This window comes from Hypanus sabinus, chromosome 1, assembly GCF_030144855.1.
Source record: "Hypanus sabinus isolate sHypSab1 chromosome 1, sHypSab1.hap1, whole genome shotgun sequence".
Taxonomy (NCBI): Eukaryota; Metazoa; Chordata; class Chondrichthyes; order Myliobatiformes; family Dasyatidae; genus Hypanus; species Hypanus sabinus.
This window is the reverse complement of record NC_082706.1, coordinates 137,559,951-137,574,865: the sequence shown is the minus strand read 5'-3', so window position 1 is coordinate 137,574,865 and position 14,915 is coordinate 137,559,951. Positions and strand designations below refer to the sequence as shown.

General features: G+C 41.0%; 1 long non-coding RNA gene across 1 annotated transcript in view; it reads right to left on the bottom strand.

Moving 5' to 3' along the window:
- Nucleotides 1–809: 809 nt before the first annotated feature.
- Nucleotides 810–14,915, bottom strand: part of LOC132398022 (uncharacterized) — a 51,319-nt gene continuing 37,213 nt past the window's right edge. The window contains exon 3 of the long non-coding RNA XR_009513507.1: nt 810–1,075. This is a non-coding gene — a long non-coding RNA (uncharacterized LOC132398022). The remainder of the gene's footprint in view (nt 1,076–14,915) is intronic.

Here is a 14,915-nt window from a genome sequence, read left to right as displayed (position 1 = left end):
AGTGTTACAAATTTGAGTAAGCTTCTCATAACCTTCAAGCGTAAGCAAGTCAGACATATCCGCAGGGGTGTATGTACATGTATGTGTATTATTCCTATAATAACAAGCACAACGTAACTCTACTGACATAGAAACATAGACAAAAAAATTAGCAAAATCTCTTCAATGTAAGCGGCGTGGCTGTGAAAAAGAGAGGCCACGTTCAGAAGTATGCTGAGATTTAAGAATTACATGTCATACATTGTAAGCGTAAGAAGCAAAAGTAGGCGCTTAGCATTGATTTGTCGGTCTCGTGCCATAGAATTATTACTACAACCACCACATGATTTTCTAAATTGTGAATGAAGAGACAGGAACACTCGTCCACTCCAGAGGCTTTACTTCAAACGGCAGAGAAAAGTAGAATCTACTTTTTCAATCGTATCATTACCATCCTAAATCTTTCTCCGGCCAGAGGTCAAACAGAAAAAGAATAAATTATGCTACAGTTGTAATGAATTGCATAAAGTAATTATTTCTGTACATTTGATTTTATACAACATATCAATCAGTATACGTTGTACAATCAATATATAATATTCACTAAGGTTGGATTGCAATGTATCATCGTGATATATAAAGATAATCAAACTAGAATATTAATTTTACTCATGGTATTCCAAAGAGATTTGACACATATTTTCAGATGATAGATTGTACATTAATATCCTCATATGATAATAATATACATTATAAAGAGTATTAACATACATACAAATAATAGCAATATTTCCCAACATACATAACCTAATATAAGTAGTACGCGATTTTTACATGTATTTAATATTTTGAAAAGTACATAGTTCAATAGTAAATCAATCAATTCTATGCAAGTAACAGGCGTAAATAGTTTCCAAAAGATTATTTTATAAAAATATAAACAAGTTCCTAAAACAGCGTGCAGTGAATTCCGGGGAAAAAGAGTTGGCTCATATTTCTGAAATATTTATGTCATTGCCTCGATTTAGAGACGTTCTGGTAGTTACAACCTCAGGCAATACATTATTTGAATGGACCGCTTCAATATATTTTGACGCTGAAATAACAAAGTTGCAAAGTTGTCAAAAAGGCACCGACATTGTGTCTAAAGGAAGTAAAGTTAATGAACATAAATATTTACAGTTTTGATGCTACGGAATAGGCAGCGGTGCTCTAAATATCATAAACGTGGGTGGATCATTCAAACATTTTACTGATGATTCACCCACAGACCGAGGTTCTCACAAGAACAACTGAATGCCGTATCTCAAAACTACCACAAACCTTCAGTAGATTAATTTTCCTTCTCTTTATTGTTCTGTACAGAGAAAACATATATACTTCAGCTGACGTCTGTAATTTGAAGACAACTCATTGGAATTGCTTTATGTGGAATTGCAACGTGGCAAACAGATGGTTAACGGCAAATAACCGTACAATTATAAGTTTGGACGCCATGGCTAAAGATTCCATCCGGATAGTCCTAATTTCAATCTCAGAAATAAATCTGTTATATCACATACAGAATGTCACTGGTGTGCTCAATTTGAAATGGGACATTACCGAATACAAATTAATGAGTCTTTTTAAAAACACAAGGTACCACACGGAAATCATAGCCAGTGAAGAAAATTGCTGTAATGTAACATGCATAATCCCATTGGAAACCTTCTATTCCACTATAATTCCTGAATATATAAATAGGTTTGATTTTCCCGCCCTTCCCCCACCCAATGTTGTTTAGGAATACAGTTGCCACTTTCTGTATCGAAAGCATATATTTGTTCGTAAAGAACACTCTAATTTCTCTCCGCAAAATCACAAAAAATCCTTATTTCATGATCTCTTTAGTTTGTTGCATAACTTTATGATAATAATAACATGTCATTCAATATTAAATAATATTTAATTTCCTTGAAGGAGACCAGAAGACATGAAGGAGAAATGAAGACCAACGGTAATGAACGATCAGAATGTCAATAATGACACCTCTCTGTGTAATGAAACCTATAATAAATAGCAGAGCCATCGCAAGGATCAGTTACCTTTACCGACGATTGCATTAAAATGTGTCTTTACAACTACTTCGTGTGCTTAAATCTTTCTAGCTTCTTGCAAAGTCTATGCTAATATCATAAACTGTACAAGAGTTTATTAATGTATTGGAAATATTACACAACACTTCTCCGTGAAATAAGTGAAGACTTCACCCTAGTTTTAATGGTTGTCAAGGTCAGTATCTCGCGACTACATTATTAATTGTAAATTATTATGTTTGGTTGTAAATATGGTTGTAAATACTACATTACAATACAGTCTGTGTACTATTAGCTATTTTTCTCTAGTCGCATAGTGACAATTCTAAACGTGTGAGTAATATTTTGCTATTCGAAGTGTACCAATTCTCCAGGAGGAGTCCACGGTTTCTTCAGCACACTGAAGGAGGATAAATTTTCAGGACATTTGGATGTAGGTACACAGGAACGAGAGGTGTTCCAATCCCTTTGTTCTTTAAAACTTTATAATACTTTAGAGAACTCTGATCAGTCGAGATAAGTGAAGACCACAAAAGCAATGAACTGGCAATATAAATCCCAACACCTTAAATCGGATGGACTTCTTAACTGCACCTTTGAGTTTCCAAATACGATTCGTCAGTATTTGTCATTTTTGGTAGATTGATCTCATTATCAATTCCACCGCCAGAAAATGTAATGGGTATTTAAAAAGAAATCCGAAGTTTACATACCCAAACTGCCATTTTTGCATTCAGAGTTTTCTGCTGATGATTATTTCGTCCTCACTTTCTCTCTTTCATTATTATGATTTTGATTGTTATTTGCTTTACCCGGCCGAGGTAAAAGCAAAGTTTTAGTGACGAATCGGTTTAAAGCAATTAATCATACTCTTGAGGTGGTGAGATTCTGGTCGATATTTTTAATACAGAATGTGCCTGATTAAATTAGGAGGTAATTTGAGGATATTGGCATGGTGCATTTTAGTATTTCATGAAGTCCTCCAATGTTTCTAAATGTGGTAAAAAACTGCGGACCGTTTTCGCCAAACCAGTTTACCGCACGCTTCTTTCGTAGAGCAAGATTTGTTTTGAATGTATTATTGCTAAAATATTGCCATAATACATAAATTAATATAAAAGGAAACCTAGAAATAAAGGCAAGAGAAGACTCGAGAAAAAGACGAATACCTCTGAGCTGATTGCTGTATTTAGATTCAAGTATAGTCCTCCAAAATGTCCTTAACAAATACGCAGTGTCTGTGGGATGGAACAAATTTAGTTTATTTATTCTGTAATTAATCAATTGGTCGCATTAATCTTAGCTGTGATCATATTCTATTCTATTCCGGCATTTATAAGTGTATTGATGTTCGATTTGTTAATTTTATTAAAATACTGTAACTGTGCCATAGGTAAAGGAAGTGACTATATACAGTATTATGGACTAGGCAAGTCTTCTGAAAAATTTTGAAGTCAGGGCCTTTATATTTATGTTTAAATGTCAGTTCAGCTCTTTTAAATGTATTGAAGTTGAGTTTGTGCAACCTAGAGTATTGGACTCTGATCAAAAGTAGCCAATGCCAAAAGTACATCAGTCTCACATCCTATTAACTAATTCATCTTCGAATATGGTGTTCGCAAAAGTAGATTTCGTAGGAATCGAAGGTTGAAGTCAAAGAAGGTGACGCATCTTTTCAAAGTATTCGTCCTTTGAAGAGGGTTTTACAAGATCGTTCTCCCATTTGGCCAGGGATGTTGAAATTGGAGAACCCGTTCGGCGCTGTCTGTAGCGTTGTATGTAACTTGATTGTGGGAGACTGCAAAGCTTATGTAAAGAAGGCTGGCGACGGTTAAAGCTGAAGTGAATCTTACTCATATTAATAGCTGTGAGTGAAGTAATTTTGAGAGGTTGCTTAATCCCTGTCCGCAAGGATTTTAAGTGAACAGCATGTTAAACTGCTCGTCACCATTACTATCGGCGACAAGCCCATTTGTCCCAATTCTCTACTACATCATTTTAATTTCTGGGGCATTAACTCTTGTTTATTTCCATCTTAAATTTAGAAATAAGTACGAGAGTTAACCAATCAACATCAGCTGCAGAATCGCAGTTGATCCAAACGACCTTTCAAGAATTAAATTTGCTTCCCAACCTCTGGACGTGACCTCTGTTTCTTGAATTGGAAACTGAGTGGCACTGACTTCCTCACAAATCACCACTGGGTGCGAATGAGCCTGCTTCCTTTAGCTCGCATCACAGTTGCCACTCGTCCTCAAATTTGAGATGCGGGATGAGGAGTTGTTTTGAGTTATGGTCCTTGAGCACTGACATTATTGTGATCAGGCAACATTCGAAAACACTTTAGGAATATTAGGACAAATGCCAAGTATTTCATTTGAGAAGTTAAACCAGGGCGAATTTCACACAATAATTGGCAGTGCCCCGGTGACAGTTGTAGAGCAGAGTAGGGTACAAGCACATATGGAGTTCAATGGCGATACAGATAAGAAAGGGTGGTGAAGAAGGCCTTTGGCATGCTTGACTTTATTGGACAGGGCACTGAGTTGAGAAATTATGAGGCACCGTACAAGGCGCTAGAGGGACCACATTTTAAAACTTGTGTACAGCTCTGGACGCTTAAGTTTTGGAAGGAGTCATTAAGTTGAAAAAGGTGCAGAAATCATTCACGAGGATGTTACCAGGACAGGATGGCTTTTGTTACAGGGAAGCACGACTCAGGCTTGGAGGATTTTGCCTGAAGCGCAGGAGCCTGAGAGGCCGATAACCTTTCTGAGGTACATAACATCATGAGGGACCAAGAAAAGATCACAGCCCAGAGAATCTAAATCCAGAGAATATATTTTAAAGTGACAGAGGAAAGATTAAAGAGGATTAAAGAGATTACAGATAGTAATGAGTATGTGGAACGAGCTTCCTGAGGAAGTGGTATAATTATAACGCTTAAAATACAGGTATACGGATAGGAACATTTGGGTTATGGGTAAACACAGCCGAATAGGACTGGTTCAGTAAGACAACTTGTTTGACATGAACGAGTTGGATTTATGCAACTCTATTTCACAGATCTGCACAGATTCTCAAACGCTCGCTCGATACCCGAATTAAGCACATTTGTTCCATGTATAATGATCACCGCCTGAACAGAACCCATGGCAACAAAACCTGCGTGGATCCGATGTTCACAACTGTAAACCTGTTTCAAAAGTGTTTCGCCGTCCCGATATGAAACGGTCGCATTTCTTGCGCACATCACAGTGGAGTAGCTCTCGTATTTGATCTGCCCGAGACAGCTGAAAACAAAACAGGTTGAATCTGAATCCTTGCAAGGACGAATAACCTTATATATCGTCCTTAAAAGAAATTCCTTTTGCAGGACAACTTGGTTCGAAGAGCAGGCATACTGTCTCAGTTTAGACATTTAGACATCAATCAATATTATGAAAATTGTATATATAAATGAACATCAATATTGATTTATTATTGCATATATAACATTCTATATTATATTTACCATATATAAATATATTATTGTGCACGTATAAATCTTTAGCAAGATTAGATATTGCACACGTATATGAAAAAAGATTATCTGATGTTGCTAATTGTTTGCTGAGCCCAATTGGCAGTGGTAATTCCAGCAATGAACAGGCTATAACTTTAAAGTAGTTTTGCACATATGGAAAGGCTTTGAGAAGCCACGAGACGAGAAAGATGAAATATAAATGCAAGTTATTCTTTTTCAGCATGGGAAATACACGATATTAGATGTAAACGTCATATATTCGAGTAGATCACCGATAAACCGACTATCTGATGGACCCTTGAATTGTTTAAGGCAAACGTTATTGAGGTTTAATACACTTTGAAATAATAAGTTACCATTTGCCATGTCTTTTACTGACCACTTTCTGAGTTGTAACTCCTGAAGCGTTTTACATTTCAGCGTATTTTGCCACCAGGATCAAAAGCAACGCCTATTGCTCATTAGAGCTGAGGTCGCATTGTGACTGAATTTCGCCCCTTTGTTCGATGATAAATAAATGGTGTTTAGACATATTGGGAAATATATCCGCTTTAAATCTGGGAGTAATTGTTGTAAATGATCATGACAAATCTCTTGTCTGGAGGCGAGAATATTATCAAAGTTAATTAAGGAAAAAACGCTGCCTTTAAAAATTATCGCTTGTGAAACAAGCAGCTTAATCGACTGCAAAAGAAACAGTGCAGGGCAAAGGAAAAGTCAAGGCGATATAATGCATCCAACTCAAGTCGTCAGCCATTTGAGGGGCAATTGTTACATATACGACAGTGTATGACTTGCCCTCACTAAAACATAAAATCGAAGCTGCAGTCTTATTTATGATTTAACCATTAAAATAAAACGAATCCTCCTCCACTTAAAGTAGTCAGGAAGGAATCAGTTCCCCTTTGGTTAAGTCTTTCAACAGACAGTAACTACAATAGTTTGAGGACACAGACAATAACTACAATAGTTTGAGGACAAGGAAGGGCAAGGACCAAGTTTCAGGCCGGCTGCCACTACACGAGTGAGCCACATAAATAAGAAATGCATTTTTCTTAAATGTTGAAATTTTTAATGAAATCTTAAATATTGATCACCCTTGTCAGCTGCTGCATTAAGTTCACATTCCTTTCCGTTTTCAGCAGTCCCTCGCAATCGAGGATGACTTGCTTTCATCCTCATTTCTGTGAGTTCTGAGACAAAGAGGCCAAAGTGAGAACCATAGGCTTCTCCACAAATGGGACAGGGGACGACCAACTTGGATGGCTGAGTTTGGGAGGTGGTCCCCTTCTTCTGCTGATGACATAGGGCCTTTGTGTTGTCCCCCAGTGTGACCGTGAGGTTTTCAACCCCCCCCCCCCATGCTCCTTCAGCCCATTGCGCGATTGTGACCAGAGATTCCCGAGAGATAATGGAGATGTTGAATTCCAGTAAGGAAGCTTTGCATACCTTCTTGAATAGTTTCCTGTGCTCTCCTGGGGTTCTCTTTGTAAGGTAGAGTTCAGAATGGTGTATCAGGAGGCTGGTGTTTTTAGCATTTGAAGAACAGGGCCTGCCAAACTTAGTCCACTGAATATTTCAAAGGTGGTGCCTCAAGAAGGAAGCATCCATCATTAAGGACCTTCACAATTTGGGTATGCCCTCTTCTCTTTACCACTATTGGGCAAGAGGTAAAGAAATCTGAAGAGCCACACTCAACATTTTAGCAACAGCTTTGAACCTTCCACTATCTGATTTCTGAATGGTGCATGAACTCTACCTTGCTATTCCTCTTTGGCAGTAGGTTTTATGTACATTTTATAACATAGTAATTTTTATGTCTTGCATTGTACTGCTGGCACAAAACAAACCATTTCATGACATAGATCAGTGATAATAAATGGGATTCTGATACTGTGGGTGTGTGTTTGGAAGAGGAGCCTGATATCAGTTCACTTACCCTTTCAGTGAATGCAGAGCATTGCAACATGGAAGGTGTTTTCCCAATGTCTTGAGACACCTGCTATTGGTGGTCCAAGTCTCAGAAACACACAGGAGAGCAGAGATCATTGCTTCCCAGTAGACCATGATCTGCTGGGTTAGTTCTTCAAACACTGTCTTATCAATGGACCAAAGACTGTGCTGGTGCTTTGTAGGTGGGGCCTCACTTCTGTTGATATATATTCAATCTTTATTTTTGAACCCTAATATGAAATCAATGATGTGGAGAGACATCACTGTATTGGCCCAACTAGTATTGGTCATTTTAGAGTAGAGAATGTTAAATGTGATTTAATAGAACTGTCTCATATTATGAATCTTAATACAGTAGAAATAACTGTTTTCAATATCTCCAGATTTGGCTTAGAAGATGGGCGCCGTGAGATGTTGCCTAGCCTGTGGCCCCATGGACTCAAATTTCTCACCAGTGACAGCAACTGAGGCTTTGTGGGAGAACAAAACATCAAGACAGTGGGTGCAGTTGTCAGAGGTCCCTGCACTCAAGCAATTACCCATTCTCTCTCAATGTTGAGGGTGAGTTTGCTGTTGACTCTCAAGTTGGAGAAACTTGGAATACAAAGCTAAGCGGCAGACTGTAACATCGAAACAGCAAGTTGTTTGTTGGTCTCCCCTCTTACGCGGAAGGACTCCTCTTTGTCTCTTGTTAGTGAGAGAGTGAGAGAGAGAAAAAGAGAGATAGCCCTTGGCAAGTTGAATTGTTGAGTAAGCAATGGTTTTTGTTGGACTGCAGATCATGGTCTCTTTGGGGGCTTTGTTGTTGTTTGGTTGCTGGGTGATGGGCACTAATGCTTCCTGCTGGAACAAGTGGGGGCGGGGAGGGTTGATGCTTTGCTGCTGTTTGTGCTTGGGAGGGGTGAGGGTAGTTTTGGGGCTCTAATATTTTTCTGTTAATCATTCTTCAGGGTTTTTTTTTAAACTGAGGTTGATAGGTAGTTAATTAGTAAGGGCACCAAAAGTTATGGGGAGAAGGCAGGAGAATGGGTTTGAGAGGGACAATAAATCATCCATTCCTATGTCTTATGGTTGTAGATATACTTGTAAATATCAAGGTTGTCTCTAAAGAGTAAGAATCTCAGGTAGTATGCTGTAAGCATTCTCTGATATTAAACAGAACTATTTAACTATCAAACTATTGATATTTTCATGTATATTTAAGACCATAAGACATAAGAATGGATGATTTATTGTGCCTCTCAAACCCATTCTCCCGCCTTATCCCCATAACCTTTGATACCCTTACTAATTAAATACCTATCAACCTCTGCTTTAAATATACTCAAAGACTTGGCCTTCATTAAATTCCACAGATTCAGTAACCATTGGCCAAAGAAATTCCTCCTCATTTCTGTTTAAAGGAACGTACTTCTATTCTGAAGCTGTGCCCTCTGGACCTCCACTCTCCCACTATTGGAAACATCTTCTGCATATCCACTCTATATAGGCCTTACAATATTCAGTAGGTAAATAAGAGGTATATCTTGTATATTCAAATCATGACAACCAAGAACAATTCATGGGTTACATCCAATTTTCAAAAAGACATGTGCTGGTTACTGTCCATTGTTTTCATCTGATAAATTTTAACACTAACATTGACAGGTGAAAATTCCCAAGCAACCTTCAAGGAGCACATTGAGAATGGCCTTGGGGAAATTCTTTGTACAACAATGAACAGTGCACTTTGAAAATACCTGGCAGATTAGAGATCAGTGGAGGTCAAATAGACACTGTTCAGAAATTAAATAAAAGCAAGCCCATCAAAGAACTGTTCTACAAAATGAAAGAAAAATACACTTCATGGATGATTGTAATATCAATAAATACTACGGACTGGGTTATTATTTCTGGTGCTTGCCTGTCAGCTGCCACAGTAAATGTGAAATGTTTGTGTTAAAAAAATCATTCTGGACTATTTCACTTTAAATGAAAATGCTGGCAAGCAATTTGCATTGGGTTAACTTTTAAATATATTGATTTATGTATCTATATTGATAAATGCAGCTGATTACCAATAGCAACACCAGACGTAACACACTGCAGATGCTGGAAATCTGGAGCATCACTCAAATGAGCAGGAGAAACTCAGTAGGTGATGCAGTTTCTTGGGAGGGAAATGGCCAGCTAATATTGATGAGGGGTAACACATGGATGCCCATGCAAGGGTAATTCCGATGTCACCAGGTTCACGTGAACAAACCTAGCAAAGGAAGCAGCATATGACTCTGAACACTTCCCCCTATCATTCGCCTCCATAAGTCCAATATATGCTCACTGTCAACTTGGTTAATGACAGGATTTACCAAGCCGAGAAGTGAATAGATCACCGACATTAACTTTGCTACTCTTGCCACAGGTGCTGCTTGGCCTTTTGACCATTCTGTTTTTATTTTACTGCATGTGCGGGAAACAGATCTGACACCTTAACCAGTGAGTGATCCACAGACACACTTTCTTTCCAAATGAAGTCAACCTAGCTTTGGTTCACAGTGAGGGGACGTCGGTATTAGAACCAAAATTTTACCAAATTGGCTTATTTCTTTGCATTGGCTGTGGAACTGTCCACAATCAACATTTTACATAGATTTTGAAAGTAGTAACACCTATGAATTACGAAAGCTTCCAAAATTATAACAGCATGATTAAAGCCAGTTCAAACCAATCTAAAGAGATCTAATGAAATTCGTTCAGTCCTAACATGTTGGGTGCATTTTGCCTTCATTGCAAACCAAATCTCCAAAGCACTTCGAGCCAGATATAGGCACCTAATTACTCAATTTGTTCTGATTAGATAAGACGTAAGTGAACAGTCTCTCAGGGTCTAGACCTGAAATATTGACTTTCCATTTTCCATCCATTGGTGCTGCCTGACCTGTTCAGTTCCGTCAGCTCCTTTGTGTATTGTTCCAGATTTCCAGCATCTAGAAAACTGTCTTGTGTCTTCATGAACCCACAATGACTGAGGTATCTGAAAATAACTAAATTGACTCAGGTTTATGAAAAAAGTGTAGGTTTTCAACAAAACCAACTGTTCCATTACCATGAGACCACAATCAATTCCTATTCCCCTCCAACTTGCATACCATCTCTGTTTAGTTATCTTTCCCCATTTTTCATTGTCATTGTATCAAAACATGAATAGTCCTTCCAACTAACATCATGGGTTGCCTGTGTCATAACAATCACTTAAAAGAGGACAGTAGTTACAGGGTAATAATAGCACTTGTAGTTTCACCTCTTACCCACACATGTTCATATCATGGAGGTACATCAGAACTGCTGGGTGTATATACTGCAATTTCCTACCTAACAAGTGTACTGATGTTTTCATGGAATGAAATGGTTTGTATGGATGGTGTAGCAGCAAAACTGATCCAAAATCAAAGAGCACAATCACTCAAACATGAAGAAATCTGCAGATGCTGGGAATTCAAGCAACACACACAAAATGCTGGTGGAACGCAGCAGGCCAGGTAGCATCTATAGGAAGAAGTACAGTCGACGTTTCTGGCCGAGACTCTTCGTCAAGACTAACTGAAAGAAGAAACAGTAAGAGATTTGAAAGTAGGAGGGGGGAGGGGAGATCCAAAATGATAGGAGAAGGCAGGAGGGGGAAGGTTGAAGCTAAGAGCTGGAAAGTTGTTTGGCAAAAGGGATAACCCAACTGGAGTAAGTTGATGGTGGAGACATGCTCCTAGGAAAGATATATGGCTGTAATAGTGAGTCTGAGTGAGCGTGTGGTCAAAAAGTTGAAGAGCCGAATAAATAACAGATGGAGTGCAGTGAGACAATTGTTGTCTGCCTACGTCTGCCAGGGGCTGTTATACTTGTGTGACACACCCACAGCTCCAATAAAACGATTGTTCCAAAGAGTCGAATTCCTTATTTTGATCCTTTATTGGCAATTAGCAAACATACAATTAAGCATTATCTCAGTGGTCAGCAAAGATACCACCTCCGCTGGTCCCGAACTACAAAATGCTACAAATTAAGCATTAATTTGTAAATTATTCCCTTTGCTTTATCATGTCCCCACTAAAGTGACTAGTTATAAATAAATATAATAAATGCACAACACAGAATACATGGCTCCAACAGATGGCATGAAAAACAAAGTGACAATAAACAATCAATTTACCAATTTACAGTGGGAATACCAGACTTCAGAAAAGAGGCTCATCAGCATCTTCTTGAGAGCACTTAAGAGTGGGTAATGAATGCTGGCCTTGCCTATATTCCATCAGTGAATCAAGAAGGTTCCTTCAAGTGAACACCAGAAATCAACAAGGTCCATCGATATACCATGTTTGGATTTTAACATAAAGTAGAAAAGTATTCTGAACATCCTAATAAATTTAGAGAGAAGAACTAGTATCACCAGCCATTGAGGTTTTCTTTTGGGTCTGGGATTGATAATAGTTTCTTTAGCAATCAGAATCAGGTTTAGTGACACCGGCATATGTTATGAAATTTGTTAAAATAGCAGCAGCAGTACAATGTTCCGCTCTTGGGTTCTTCCACTGCCATGCTCGTGTAACAGAACGAACTGGCCATAATGAACCCAGTGGACATGGATCCCATACAACAGGCCCTTGCCAGTCAGGGCTACCTATTGAGCGCCCACCAACTACTTAGGGAGGTCATGGGAAACCTTTGGGCATTATCCATGAATGTACGGAAGGTCAGTGAGCAGGTGGACCGAGTTTCTGCTTCCCTTTCTCCGTCCCCTCCAAGAATCCCGACTACCCGAACCTCACCGCTCGGGATGGCGTTGCCCCAGGATCAGCAACACAGTACCTTCGAGAGCCATACATACCCCAACCTGAACCCTACACTGGGGACCTAGGGAGGTACTGGGCCTTCCTGTTACAATACTCTCTGGTCTTTGAGGTACAGCCATGTACCTACACTTCAGATAAATCCAAGATTACATAGATCATGGGGCTGTTAAGAGGGGATGACTTGGCTTGGGCAACTGTGATATGGGATAAACAGCCAGAGGTTTGTTCCTCCTTCCTCTCCTGTGTTGCTGAAATGAAGAAGGTCTTCGAACAACCCATTCGTGGTAAGGACGAGGCTAAATGCTTGCTGACTCTTTATCAGGGTTCGCGAAGCATAGCAAGGTATCCCATCGAGTTCTGAACCTTAACTGCAGACTCAGGGTGGAATGACGAGGTCCTACGGGAGGTGTTTCGACAGGGCCTCTCGGACAAGATAAAGGGTGAACTGGTAGTGAGGGACGACATGGACTCTCTGATCTTGCTAGCCTCTAGATTAGATAACTGACTTCAAGAGTGGCTGAGAGAAAGAACCAGTCGCCCTGTTCCTCGGGGAAGTCTGTGGTCCACCTTATCAGTCCCAGCCAGCCTCCCTTCCCCAGCCACTCCAAGTGTAGTTCCTACTCCAACCATCCCCACCACCCTGGGGGAGGAACCGATGCAGCTGGGACGAAACCGGTTCTCCCTGGCCGAACGACTTCGGAGGTGGACAGCTGGGGATTGTTTCTATTGTGGCCAGCCAGGACATGTCCGGGATACCTGCCCTCAGTGGCCAAATGGGAGGTCTCACCAGTGAGAAAGGGAGCTCTAGTGAGTCCGACGACACTCCCTTCAGCCCCCCAGACTCGGATGCCGATCCCGGCTTCTGTGAATTACCAATGACAGTCTCTGTCCAGATTGCTTTGGTGGATTCCGGTGCCGGGGACAATCTGCTGGACGAGGACATAGCCTCCCAGGCTGGAGTACCTCATGAGCTGCTAACTACCCCCCTGGAGGCCCAGGCCCTGGGCGGAAAACTGTTGGCTCCGGTGACCCATTGTATGCCACCCCTGACCTTGACCCTATCTGGCAACTATCGGGAGGAGGTACGATTCAGTCTCATTCGTTCACCTCAAGCCCCAGTAGTTCTAGGGTATCCATGGCTGACCCAAGACAATCCCCACATTGACTGGTCTACTGGGAGGATAGCCAAATGGAGTAAGTCTTGCCACACCTACTGTCTGCGGTCAGCCCCATCTCCCAGGGAAGCTACTACGACTTCACCTGTTCTGGAACACCACGATTTGTCCCAAGTCCCCACAGAATACCATGACACTGGGATGGGTATTCAGCAAACAACGGGCCCTTTCCCTGCCTCCGCACCGCACATATGATTGTGCCATCGACCTTCTCCCCGGGGCCTCGCTACCCACCAGTCGCCTTTTTAACCTATCCTGACCTGAGAGAGAGGCCATGGAGAAGTACATCAGTGAGTCCCTCGTGGTGGGCATTATCAGACCTTCATCTTCCACGGTAGGCGCTGGTTTCTTCTTTGTAGAAAAGAAGGATGGGTTGCTTCATCCTTGTATTGATTACAGAGGCCTAAACAGTATACTGTTAAGTATAAGTACCCTTTACCCCTCATTAGTTCGGCTTCTGAACCACTGCATGGAGCCACCATTTTCTCAAAGCTGGACCTACGTAACGCCTACCATCTTAGTCAGAGTGAGGGAGGGGGCCCAGTGGAAGACTGCCTTTAATACACCTCTGGGCCACTTTGAATGTTTGGTCATGCCGTTTGGCCTCACCAATGCTCCCGCCATTTTTCCAGCCCTCATTAATGACATACTGAGGGACTTTATTAATCGGTTCATATTCGTTTACCTCGATGATATCCTGATATTTTCTAGCACCCCCCAAGAACACGTTCCCATCTCCGTCAAGTCCTCCAGAGACTGTGGGAAAACCAATTATTAGTGAAGGTGAAGAAATGTGAGTTCCACGTTCCTTCAGTCAGCTTCCTAGGTTATATCATTGAGAGCGGGCAGGTGAGAGCAGACCCCGAGAAGATCTGGGCAGTGGAAGAATGGCCTAGGCCCATGACCTGCAAACCACTTAAACGATTCCTGTGGTTTGCAAACTTCTACCGCCGACTTATCAGAGACTACAGTCAAGTGGCGGCCCCCTTACCCGGCTTACCTCACTTACTACCCCCTTCTGTTGGGGCTCTGAAGCTGACTTGGCGTTCACCGACCTGAAGAGGTGGTTCACAACTGCTCCCATCCTGGTCCATCCGGACCCAGCCCGTCAATTCTTTGTCAAGGTGGTCGCCTCTGACTCCGGGATAGGAGCAGTCTTGTCCCAATGATCAAGCTTGGATGAAAAGCTTCACCCCTGCGCCTTCTATTCTCGCCGACTGTACCCCACCGAGCAGAATTACGACGTGGGGAATCAGGAACGTCTGGTGGTCAAACTAGCATTGGAAGAATGGAGGCACAGGCTGGAGGGGGCAGAACAACCATCCGTTGGGCGTTATTTTTTGGACGGTTCAAGTTTTCCCTCACATACCGTCCAAGATCG